The sequence below is a fragment of the Mustela nigripes genome, chromosome 17 (assembly GCF_022355385.1).
Source record: "Mustela nigripes isolate SB6536 chromosome 17, MUSNIG.SB6536, whole genome shotgun sequence".
Lineage (NCBI taxonomy): Eukaryota > Metazoa > Chordata > Mammalia > Carnivora > Mustelidae > Mustela > Mustela nigripes.
In genome coordinates, this window is record NC_081573.1 from 9,998,269 (window position 1) to 10,011,458 (window position 13,190).

The 13,190-nt window shown below is 56.3% G+C and overlaps 1 protein-coding gene across 1 annotated transcript in view; it reads right to left on the reverse strand.

Moving 5' to 3' along the window:
- The window catches only part of POU2F2 (POU class 2 homeobox 2), a 75,394-nt gene extending 64,533 nt beyond the window's left edge, over positions 1 to 10,861 (reverse strand). Inside the window, exon 1 of the mRNA XM_059383723.1 lies at positions 10,639 to 10,861. The gene's annotated coding sequence lies outside the window, so the exon portion shown is untranslated. The remainder of the gene's footprint in view (positions 1 to 10,638) is intronic.
- Between the last annotated feature and the right edge of the window lie 2,329 nt (positions 10,862 to 13,190).

Below are 13,190 nucleotides of genomic sequence, written 5' to 3' on the forward strand. Positions count from 1 at the left end.
GGCTTCTGCTTCGAGAGGCCCGAGTTCCAGGAGCACAAGCCCCCACTGCCTGACCAGTGTGGCACTTCGGGCATGTGTGTGTGTTGGGGGGGGTGTGCACACTGGGTTCTGTTCACCTTTGTGAATCCCAGCACAGTGCACGGGGCCTGACACTCTGGGGACACACCACGCTCAGGGTTTTTTTTTTCCCCTCCGTTTTTTCTAATGAAAAAAAAGTTCAAAGCACCTAGCACAATGCCTAACACCTGGCAGGTACTCGATAAATAGCAGCTATTATTAGTACCATCATCACACGCGCTCACTCACTCTTCATCCCTACAAAAACCTTATTTTGCCGAGGAGGAAAGTCGAGGCTTAAAAAGTGTGATGTGATTTGCCCTCGGCCTGGCCCAGCCGGGATGGGGCTAGAAGCAGGGTGTGTGGACACCCACCCCCAGTCTGGAGTCCCCTCCCCCATGGCTATGAGGTGGGGCCCCTGGGTGAGTGCTGGGTTGAGAGGAAGAAGGGAAGCAGCTGGGGGGTGGGGGTGAGCAGATGAGGATGAGTTGGCTGGGGTGTGCAGAACATGGGGAGGGAGAGAGAGTTGAGAGTACAGGCCCTGGGGAGGGGGGCAGGTCTAGAGCCTGGCTGCTTTGGGGTTCAGGCAGGCAGGGGCAGTACCTACCCCACCCCCGCCCCAGGAAGGTGAGCCCCTTTCACCCTCCCCAGCACAGCAGACGTCCACCTCTACCATGCATAATACGGGGTGACTAGGATGACAGGGGACTTGCTCCTTCTCTTCCGACAAGCATCCACTGAGCTAGGCACCATTCTAGGACTGGGGATACACTTTCGAACAAGACAAAGTCCCGCCCTCACAGCACTGACCTTCTAGTGGGGGGGAAGACACAATAGACAAGAATTCATCCCTAAGAGCTAAAAAGGAAAATAAAGCAGGTGAAGGCGCAGATTACAAGAGAATGCTTCTGTGGACTGAGAGGTCAAGAAAGGCCTGGGCAGGAAGGCAGGTTTTGAGTAACCGCCCAGATAAAGTGTGGAATCGGAGCTCTCCTGGCAAGGGAAATAGCAGGTGCAAAGGCCTTGAGGCAGGACCAGTGTTGGTATGTTTGAGGAACACCAAGAAGGCCAGAGTGGCCTGAGCTCCCTGAGGCAAGAAGAAAGGAGTAGATGGGCGCCTGGATGGCTCAGTCAGTTAAACACCTGCCTTCAGCTCAGGTCATGATCTCAGGGTCCTGGGATTAAGCCCTGTGTCAGGCTCCCTGCTCACCTCTTCCTTTGCCCCTGTCCCCCGCTTGTGCTCTCTCTTCCTCTCTCACTCTTGCTTTCTCAAATAAATGAGCAAATAAAGAAAAAGAATGATTATAATGTGGGGGGTAAAAAGAAAAAAGAAAGGAGTGGAAATTGAATAGGCAGGTGGGCACCAGCTCGCATGGGACTTCTAGGCTAGGAACATCTAGGAAGATGTTCCAAGTGGGGAGAGGGGACACCAAGCTTTCTCGATGTGGCAGGTGAGGGTTGGTCTCATTTTCAAAGACCAAGCTCCATCCTCACCCTTTGGCCATACCCTTTGGGGCCTTCTAACCCATTCACTCTATAAGAACAAGCTCAAGAAGCATTCAGTAAACCTGTGGTCTCCTGACAGGGCTCTGTCAGGGGACTGGGGACTCCCCTGGAGCAGGGAAAGGTCTGGCTCAGCCACGTGTCCTGGCATGCAGCTCAGGCCTGGCCACAGGAAGCCTCAGAAAACAGCAGCCTCCGGGCAGTCACTAAAGGGGAATGCAACCCCTGACCTCCAACCCCCAGCCGATCTCTGATCTCCATGTGGGAGAAGTTGTAGGCCATTCAACTCTGCCCTGAGGTCAAAAGATGGGGCTGGGAGCAAGGGGAAGATGTCTGTGTCCCTTCCCTGGCCAGTCCTTGTCTAGGGATCCCAGAGTGGTTAGGAAGGGCCGGAGGTCCCTCCCTCCAGGTCTTGTTATCCTTCTCCCACCCCTCCCCCACAGCAGGGGCTCCTCCAAGGGATCCCTGACTTAGTTCCCATCTCACATCCTGTAGTCTTTCCTACAGACCTTCCTAGTGATATCAAGCCTCGTCACCGCCCCCCTCCTGCACACCCCTGCTAATCCAGCCACTCCCCACGCTGGCTCACGCCTCTGTGTTAGTGCCAGGGAATGCCTCCATTTGGAAAGCCCTCTGCCTCCCCTTTTCCTCTAGACCCTACCCACCCTTCACCATGTCACCTCTTCCTGCAAAGCCTCTGGACGCTCCCAGACAGCTTGGCCTCCCACTCAGCATGGCCCCAGCACGTTCTCTGTACCTCTCTCTGAGCCCAGACATCTGGGGCCCTAACCACTAGGGCAGAGCCCATTTCCCACCAGAGAAGTTTTCTAGAGGAGGAATGAGGCATAGTGGAGTGTGTGTGGGGACGTGGGGCAGGATCTGTGTCCTGCATTGTTTATCGCTGCATGGTCTTGGAGAGTTTCAGAAGGGATGCGTGGGTACATTTAGAATCTGTGTGTTGTGTCCAAAGCTCAGCTTAAATGTCACTTCCTCAGAGGTGTTCCCCCTGACCCACCAATCTAAACCAGGCTCTCCCATGACCCCTCCCATAGCCTCTTGTTTCTTTCCTTCCCAGATGTCATCACCATTTATAACTAACTATACACTGAGGTCCGATCAGTGCCCATCCTGTTGGCTTAGAGCTCTTGAAGAGCAAGGCCCACGTCTGTCTTGTAAATCATTGTTTCCCAGCTCCTAAGACAGGGACTGGCTCATGGAGGGCTCAGTTCCTACGTGATGAGTGGATCCCCTCCATGAATATTTTTGGACCTTAGCCTCTACCCATTTTCATTTAGCTCGAAGGGGATGAGCCTAAAGTGGGGGATGTTTATTCCTAGAACTCAGAAGAACACGACCCTTCCACTCACCGTGACTGTTTTCCCCGTGGCACTTCTGAACATGGCCTACAGGCACCCATGGGCATGAGGGCTGGGATGTTCTGGTATTCATGTTGGAAAAAAAAAACAAACCCTCTCTAGGGGAGGTACCCTGGTGTTTGGGTATGTCTCGCCCTGTGGTGTCTTGGTACATACGTGCCTGCATGGACGTCTGGGCTCTCCTACCTGCATGTGTGTGCCTCCCCTTTTCCAATCAAGCGTGTCCATTTCAGTGTCTCCAGAGAAAGACGCAGAGATGTCTGCGTGGATCTGCAGGCTTTAGTACCTATGTGTTTTCTAAGAGAATCTCTGGCCAAGGGTCTCCACACCTGGAGTCTTGGGACCCACAGGTGTACATGGCCAGCACGTGTCTGAGGATCTCTGCATGTGCCGTCTCAGCACCACCGCCTCTGTCTGCATGTGCAGCGACTTCAAAATTTGCGTGTGTGTCCATTCAAGACTTCTGTAGCCTCTGTGGTTTGGAGAGAGAATGTGTGTGTATGCGTGTTGTGTGTGTGTGTGTGTGTGTGTCGGGGTTGACATGGACGTTTGAATACCTGTGTGTTTCTCTTCCCCTGGCAGCTGCTGCCTCTATCTCTCTCCCTCACACCCATCCACGCTCATGTGTGCTGTGTGGATGGGGAGGGGGCCGGGGTGTTGGAGAGCTCCTGTGTCACAAGGTTAATTTCTCCGCAGCCAGGCAGGCTGGGCCCTGAGGGGAGTGGTGGGGGAGGGGCTGGTCCCCACAGCCCCTCTGATAAATATGTATTTGGGGCTGCTGTGCTCAAAGGTCATGGGGGGAGAGGGAGGAGGAGGGGTGGTCCGCACTGTGCCGTGCTGCTGGGTCCCAGTCCAGGCCCAGGGTGGGTCGTGTGTGATCACCTCCAGAGGGAGGATGAGATTCAGGGAGATGCCCCCCTCACCCTGATCTGGCCCACCCCACCCACAGCCATGCTCAATGGGAGACGCTGTCATGGACACAGATATTCCAACTCTGAAGCAGGCAAGCACACAAGCCCACGCCCGCCCAGACCCAGAGAGAGGCTCAAACGGATGCACAAAGACGGCCTCGTGAGCCACCAGATGCACAGATAGCTGGAAGCCCAGAGCCAGACCCACAGCCTTTCTTCCTCACCTATCCTTCACCCCAAAGCCAAAAAATACAAGCCCACAAGACTGCAGAGCATCGCACAATGAGAGGTCCCGACACACTCAACCAACGCACGCGCCCTTGAACACAAAGGCGCACAGGGTCCAACAAGAAAGGGGCCTGGACACTTTGCAGGTGCGCACGTACACGTGCGAGTGGGTGTACACACAGAGGCGCACACACAGGCGCACACCATGAGTCCCGGAGATGCAAAGTCCCACGGAGGTAGACGCGCCCTGACCGTCGCAGATAAACGCGCGTGTACAGACACACATCCACGAGCCAGCAAGTGAGCACACATGTACAAAGACCCCAAAACCCACACGCCAGGCAGGACGCAAGGCGAAGTCAGGCTGGGAAAGCCACCCTGCTGCGGCACAGCCCGCCCTGGCCCTTTCCCCACCGAGGCGAGAATGGCTGCCTGGTCTCTGGCCCCCTCGCCAGCTCCAGCCAAATGTGCCGTCATTTGTCCAGCCCCGACCACATCAATTGTCGAGCCTCCCCTCCTCGCTGACCAGCCATCGCGGCCATCAGCGGCCTCGGCCATTAGCTGACTCCCGCCTCTGGCCTGAATTTGTTGAATCTCCCTTACCTGGCAGAACCGTCCAGACCAATGGAGCCCTTCCAGGGTGGTCTCCCTGACCCTCTCCTCAAGAGAGCCTGAGGTCCCTGTTGTGTGACCCACAGCCCATGCCTCGGCGCGACCCCCCCCTCGGCACACGGCTCATGCTGTCATTCTTCAATGACCGCTGGCCACGGTGGTTCTGGTGGATCGGGAGGCTGTGTGTTGGAGTGTGTGTGTGTGAGCCCGCTTGCAGGCATGTGCATGGGTGATGGGATAGCTACAGCTGTGCTTTAAGTCAAAAGGAGTGTGTGTGCGTGCATGCGTGCGTGTGTGTGTGTGAGTGTGTGAGTGAGGGGTTAGGATCTCAGCAGCTGGGCTTAAAGTCAAGGAGTATCTGAGTGTGGTTTGCATATGGGGCGTTGGGATATCGGGGGCCGGGCTTCACATGTATGTACACGCGTGTGTGCACGGGTATATGTGCTTTAATGCAGGGAGCGACTCGGTGTATAGGGCTAGTCTTGGCCTGGGGGGCCAGGAGCAGCCGTCCTGGACACGGGGAGCAGCACAGCACAGGGGTCTGGTTCTCAAGCGCCTGGGAGCAAGTGGAGTAGGTCTCTCCCAGACCCCGTCACTGTGTTTGTGAAAGTGACAGATGCTGCTCCCTAGCCTCACTGCGGCGGATTAAGTCCGTGAATGCCACATGAGTCCGCACCCCAGTGGGGGAGGGTCCCGGCCTGCTCTTCCGTGCAAAATGTGTGGCCACAGCCCTGGATAGTATAAGATCCTAAGGACAGGGGCTAAAGTTGGTTCCCTCCCCTGCCAGGGAGGCTGTGTCTGGATGGATGCCAGGGCAAAGGGCTCTGCATGTGTGCACAGATGCCACACTCATGCTCACATACTAGTCCACGTTGTCCGAGGCACACTGTCGCAAGACACACGTGTGCACGTGACCTCATTAGTGCTAGCTCCTCATGGCCGGCCAGATTACATCCAAGCTTCCCGAAGCCTCCACACAGGGCCCTGCGCCATTCGGGCAAACCTCTGCTCTTCGGGCCACACCCCCAACTTGGGCTGTGTCCTCCCCAGGTCCCTTCCGCCAGCGTTCTGCCCTCCTGGCTCTCCTACTTCCTTCGTGCCTGAGCATCCTCAGAGACCAAACTCCCAGTTTAAACCCACACCTCCCTCCTTGTCCAGATTCCCAGTGACCTGGAAACTCCCTCGGGCTCACATGCCAGGCACTAGAATTTTGTCTAAGGTTGGGACGGGATCCACTCCAGAGTCTGTGGTTGGTGTCCAATAATTGTTTGCCGGGAAGGAGTGACCACCTGAATACCCCAGGGAACTGTACTTCATTTTCTCAGTGACTCACTCTGCTCAATAAATACCCATCGAATGAGGGCACCTAGTATGTGGGGGCAACACCTCCAGGCTCCTTCTGACCGTCGTTGCTGGAAAAGCTGCCTGCTCCGAGCCTTTGCTGAAAGCGAGGCTGTAGGCAAGTGACGGAAGTGCGTCTGCCTTGTGAGGCCACCATGTGTGTCGGGAAGGCTGCTGTACACAGCCTGAGGCTCACCAGCAGGTGTTGGGGGGGGCAGGTAAGCTCATCTGTACCCCTGTCTTTGAGCAGGCTCAGCCCCAAACTGCCACCAACAGAATGGGTCTTAACCTCACTCCGTTGCCAACTTTCCCTTCGAGATACAAAGCGAGACCCAGGTCCTTGAAGCCCTCACTGAGTCACGGAAGTCATCCATCCACCTGGCAGGTCCTGGGAGACAGGTTTGTAGATGGACGTCTCAGAGGGCAGGGAGTAAGCAGGGAAGGAGCCAAGCCTGAGAAAGGACATGGTGCTGGAACACTAAAGGGAAGGGGACAGACCTCTAAGGATAGACCAAGCTTGGTAGCAGGAGTCCAAAGGCCTCAGTGCTATCATGACTCAATAGCTTAGAGACCAGGAGGATGGTATGGACCTCAAACTCTCACCTGTGAAAGGGGCACCACCAGGGCTGCTCTCTAGAGCTAGGTGGGTGTAAGATGCTTATCATCATCATCATTATTATTAGCTCAGGAGGTATTGGGCCCAAGGGGAAAATGATGAATGATACATATTTAGAAGAAAGAACAGAGCCCAGGCTGAAGAGACCCGACACTCACTTTCTCCTCGAACAATATCCAGGTTTCTCAAGCATTTCAATGCTGAAAACAAATCCTGGAAATTAACCAGCTCACATCAAACATGGAAACTGCTCCCTTTCCCCCATCAGCGTCCAAGCAGCCCCTGGTGTGGCCATCTGTGCCCCAGGACTGCATCACGCCCCCCACATTAGGATTATGAGCCAGAGATCTGACAAGCCCTACCCAGTGGGGGGCTGAGATTGAGGCCCCTTGCTGTCACACTAGTGGGAGAAGGGATTCTGGCCTGTCACCCCTACATATAAAGAGCTAGTGTGTACGAGCCCAGAAGGAGGTGGCCTGAGGTGGCCACTGATGGATCTGCTGGAAAAAAAGATCTGTCCAGCATGCTGTCTAGGATATATAGGCTAATCTCTATGACACACACAGTATGGGTGTGGGCATGCACACACACACACACACAGTGGCCAAGTTCTTTCCCTACAACGGTCCCTATCTCAGACACCCTCCATTTTCCCCGCAAAGACTGACAGAGGGGGAAGTAAGGGTAACCAGGGCCCCCAAGAACAACACTGCAACTCACCAGAGGGTTGGTCAGTAGCTTAAGGGAAATGGGGATGGGGATCTGGACCTCTCAATGGGCACAAATGGGCCTCTGTCCAGCATCACCCAGAAATCAGGAAGTAGACACAAAACTGCGTTAGCAGCGACTAGAGATGCAGACTGCAGCCCTGATCTGCTTCCCTCCTGCCCGGCCTGCCACCCCCCTGACATGGGACGCTTTGTTACCAGGGAAGAGCCAGGAAAGGTTTCTGTGGCCTGGCTGACTCAGGGAGGGGGCATCTTTTCTTGTTTTGTTTTCTTGAACCCAGATTCAAGGTTGCTGTGCAAACGTGCCAAGCCCACCAGTACGCCGATGACCTCTGTGTGCAGTCTTCCATCACTGCACCCAGACCCTGCTCCATAAACCCACCCTCGCCCTGACCCAGGGCCCACCAAGACCTTAACAAAAACAACAGTAATAACAACAATAATAATAGCTCTGTGCGGCAACAGTGCTTTCACATGTGACTTTATTTAACACAAATCCTCATGTGCCCGCACCACGTTTGGACCTAGTACACAAACGCAGAACCTCTACTCCAACCACGCTGCACGTTCGCCCTGACGAACCCACTGCCGATGCCAGGCTTGGCACACAGAGCTGCACACGCGTGGATGGCTGCCACGCACAGACCGAGCGAGAGCCTCCCAAGTGCACACTTAGCGAGGGGCTCCTGAACGTCCAGACAAGGGAAGAACCAGGATAAATGCGTGTACTTCCCACAATGGGGCCCCCAGTACCCAGCCCCCTGCAGAACACACATGTGATTCCACACCTTTGGCTCCTCGCTCTGCCCAGGCTCCTGAGCCCTGCACACAGTCAGTCCATCCTGAACACCTCTTGCAAAACACATGGGCCACACGGGCCTATACACACACACACACACACACATCCGCATGGTCTGAGTCTGGACACCAGCCCCCCCACCCTGCGCAATGACGCTATATTCTCATAGCCTGGGGGAGGAGGGCAAAGTCACCAAATTCACCAGAAGAGACAGCAAGAGACTAAAATCTACAGAGTTAGGCAGCTCATTGGGTCTTTCTCTACATCCAGGACCTGCTCCCCAACTCTGCAGGCCCCAGGAGCTAGGGAGAAAGCAGGGAGTGGTCAGCAGGCCAGAGGCTTTCTCTTAGGACCTTTTACCTGGGACTCAGAAGCTCTAAGGACCCTCTCGGATGGACCCCCCCCCCCATCTTCTCCCCTTTTCACTTCCCACTAGCCATCCTTGTCATTTTCTTCTGTGTCCACACCCTTCTCTCTCAGTGGGGCTGAGTCCACAGCCTTGAACCCTCACTTAAGGCATTCCCTTCCCCCTCTGATGGCCCCAGTGAGCATCTGGTGGGACTTCTCTAGGAAGCCAGAGGAAATAGGGGGTGGCGCTAGAACCCCAGGGCAGACCCAGGCCCCCAGCAGGGAAAAAAGACTGTAGAAATACTTGGGGGTATGGAATAGGGGTTAGGTGGGAACTCGGGGGATTTTGTCTGTGCAAAGAGCCCCTCTCCCTGGCACCCTGCTCAAGGCCAATGCTACCAAAGTGATGAATAAATGAAAGTGAGGGAGGGGATAGAAAGGACAGGGAAACAGGGAAAATGAGTGGCCAGGAGGACGAATGAAAGAAAAGGGGAAGGGGGGAGGGAAAAAAGAGGAAAAAGAAAGGAAGGGGTGGAGAGGAAGAAGATAGGGGAAAAAAAAAGAAAAACTGAGTGGGGAGGAGAAAGCTTTTATTGAGAGGAGGAAGAGACAAACTGGAAAACAGGGAGAGAGAGAACCAGCAAGGGGATGGAGGGAAAGCAGGCGAGAGAGGACAGGAAAGGAAGAAAAGATAAGGGAGCATAGAGGCAGGAGGAGGCCACCAGAGGGGTTCCCCAAGTTACAGAGTTTGCCCAGAGAGCTGAGGGGTGCACCCTAGCTCCCCAACATCACTCCCCGGCCTTGGAGCTCCGCTCCCACCTCTCCTCCTACCAGAAATGCCACCGCCTCTCTGCGCCCCATCCCAACTGCTCCCTCTCCCACCTCCCACCCTGCCGGCAGTCCCGAGCACCCCGTGTCTTTCTCTCGCCCCTCATTTCCATCCGCACCCCGTTCTGGTCCCCCATGCCCTCTTACCTCTCCCCCCCATGCACCCTGCTTGCTCCGGGAGCTTCAGACAGCATCAGCAGCCAACATCCTCACCATCATCACACTAAACCGGCCCCCACACCCCCAGGAAAGGGGGGAAAAAAAAGCAGGCGGCACCACCACCAGCCCTGACCCCCCTCTCGCCTCATTTTCTCCACAGTCGCCCCTTCCCCAAATGCAGGGTCACAAACGGGGATCCCGCCCAGGCCGGGGAGCCTCTCCCAGGCGCCGGAGCCAGCCGGGAGCGGATGCCGCCTCTCCTCTCTTCTCTGCGCTCGCTCCTTTTTGTGTACGACGGCCCCGGCTGCGAGGTGTTTTTATTTTCACCGGCTTTTTATTGGTATTATTGTTTTTCTCTTTCTCTTTATTTTTTGCCTGGGGGCGGCCGCGACGAAGCGCCCACCGCCTGGCCTCTCGGTCCCCGGCTCCCGGCCGTCGGCTCTTTCTCTCCGCGCGGCTCTCGCCTCCCTCCTTTCTCTCGGCTGCCTCTGCGGCTCCGTCCTCTCGGCTCCGTCCTCAGCCACCGCGCTCTGTCCTCTCCGCGGCCTCCCGCCCCACGCCTCTCCTTCCCCGTCCCGCTTGCCCCTTCTCCCCTTTTTCTCTCCCGCTGCACCCCCTCTCCGTCCCCATGTCTTCCCGTCCCTCCCCCACCGCCACCGACCGCGCACATCTCCTTCGGTTCCCTCGCCGCCACCGACAGCAAGCCACCCCCCTTTCGCCCCCAAATAATAAAAATATCCGGCCAGGGGCAAAGCCCCGACGCCGGGCGCCAGGAGGGAGGCGAGAGGGCCGGGGCCGCGGCGGCGGCGGCAGCCCGAGCGCGGCGCGGAGCGCGCGGCGGCCGCCCGGCTCCCGCCCGGAGAGCTCTCTGCAATAGGCCGAGCCGGCTGCATTAAGCTTCTTGCAATCAATAAAGCGCGGGTCAGATTATGCAAAGCGCAGATATTAATATGCAAAGTTTTAAAGATTTTTAAATGGAAGGGCGAGCGCGGCGCGGGCGGGCGGGCAGGGGCTGCGAGGGGAGAGGGAGGAAGGGAGGGCGGGCGGGCGGGCGGGCGCGCAGGCGAGCTGGGGAGAGGAGGAGGCTGCCCGCCGCCCGCCCGCCCGGCTGCGCCGCGCCGCCTTGCCTTACCGCTGCTCCCATCGGTAGGCGCCGCTGTCTTCGCCATGCGCGTCAGCTGCACGGCTCCGAGGGGATGGCCGAGGAGGAGCCGCCGCCGACAACGCTCCCCCCGCTCCCGCTCCCGCTCCCGCGCCCGCTCGCTGCCTGCTGCTGGCGCTGCTCTGGCCGCTGCTCCTCGCCTGAGCTGCCGGCGCGAGCCCAGGCGCGCGCCATCCCCGGCTCCCACCTTGTCCCCATGGCAACCCCGGGCCCAAGGATGCGCAGAGAGAGAGCGCGAGCGAGAGAGCGAGGGGGGAGAGAGGGAGAGGGAGAGGGCGGGGAGCGCAGGGGACACGGAGGCAGGGAGAGGCCCGAGACCCACAGAGACACAGAGACACGCAGAGATGGAGCGAGTCAGAGATATGCAGAGATAGGCTGAAACAGAGACGCAGTGACAGAGAGAGGGGAGAGGGGCGGGGAGTAGAGGGGGACACTGAGACAAGGAGAAGCCCAGAGATGCACCGAGATACACAGAGACACAAAGAGACACAGAGACACAGAAAGAGACAGAGGGGAAAGGGAGAGGGTGGGGATGGGGGGGGGGACTCAAAGGCAGAGAGAGACCCTGAGGGACAGAGACACCCACAAACAGAGAGACGTGCAGAGACAGGGAGAAAAGAGGGAAGGGAGAGGGACAGGAGCACAGAGGACACAGAGGCAGGGAAAAACTCATAGAGACAAAGAGATGTCCAGAGACAGAGACCCAGAGATACACACAGAGATAAACAGAAACATACAGACCCAGGGACAGAAAGAGAGGGTTGGGGAGCAGGGAGAGACTCAAGGCAGGGAGAGGCCTCAAAGAGACACTAGAGACACCGAGACAGGGAGGAAAGGGAGAAAGGAGAGACAGCGGTATGGAAGCAGGGAGACTAAGAGACAGAGAGATATCAGAGATACACGGAAACATAAACACAGGCTCAGTGCAGGGAGTGATAAAGGGAGGTGGAGAATGGCTAACAGAGGCACTAAAGCAGAGAGGCACTAAGAATCACAGAGACACTCAGAGACAAAGAGATAAGGAGAGGAGGTCCATGCACAGAGAAAAGAGATGAAGGACCAGAAAGACAGCCACAGAGCAGACACACAGACAGGAAATAGAGTTTTATGTCTGTATCTATAGATACAGATACAGACAGAGAGAGAGAGAGACTCAAAGAGACATGCAGAGATAAGAGACATAGATATACAAGAATCAGAGATAGGAGAAAGAGCTACACTCAGACAGAGTGGGAGAGATACAGAGACAGGAAGACAGAGACAGAGAGACAGGCACAGAGAGATAGATGCGGAGATAAAAGAGACATGCAGAATCAGGGAGTATGAAGAAAGAGCCATTGTTGGTGGGGCGGGAGCAAAGCCAGAAAGACACAGTCAGAGACCAAAAGATATGGAGACAGAGGCAGGGAAGAAGGCACAGAGAGAGAGACAGAGAGACAGAGGCAGACAAGGAGACAGATGAGTGAGAGGTAGACAGAAACACAGAGAAACAGGAATTCTGAAAGACAACTTAAAAAACAGAAAGAAGAAAGAAAGAAATGTGCAAAGAGAGACACAGAGGCCAAGATAAACAGAGAGTGAGAGACAGCAAAAACAGATTTTGAGAGTCAAAGTGCTGAGCAGAGAAACCCGAGTGACAGGGACAGAGACTGCAGGAGACAGGGTAGAAGACACTGAAAGAGACAGAGAGATGGTGAGATGGAGACACCAGAAGAGGCTTTCTGGTGGACAGAGATCCATGGGGAGATACAAGACGGAGACAGCAAGAGACAAATGAAGAATCAGAAATTGAAACTAAGAAGAGGAAGGGGGACAAAGAGAGCCTAGGGAAGGTAGACCGAGGCAGCCTGGGGGGAGAGCAGAGACCAGGAGAGTGACAAGTGGGTCTAGGGGAGCACCAGTGGGAGAGAGCAGCTGGGGAAAATGAGAACAGTGGAGTTGAGAAGGGGAAGGGAGGGAAGAAGGCAGTGTCCGCTCAGTGAGCACTTCCCCTGTACCAGGCAGAGTAAAGCTGAGAGGGAGAGGAAGGAAAGAGGGACTGAGGGGGAAGGTGGGCTCGGGTCTGGGGAGGGCAAGTGGCTCCTGCCCCAAGTCAGAAGGGAAGCTCCGGGAGCTGAGTTGCACTGCAGGGAGGAGGCTGGGGCTGTGAGTGGTACCCAGACCTGACTGGATTTGGGGGAAGGAGGAGGAGGAGCATCGTGGAGTCTCAGCTCAGTGGGCCGAGCGGCTGCCCAACGACGCTTTGTTACCCACCCAGCTGCTGCCCCGTGCAGACTGTGTGGGCACACACGGGACCCTGGTGACATGTGTGTGAGAGAAACACGAGAATCACCGACTGCCCACATGTACAGAGAAGGCTCCAGGGACCTACGCTGCAAGCGCGGAACAGAAATAAATAGAGGAAACACCTACCCCGCGGGCGTACAAAGTAAGTACACGGGACATGTGCGGTGCGTAACAAACTCGCAACTACCTCCTAACCCCTGTATTCGGCAGCCTCTTGGGACCCACACTGTGTGCAC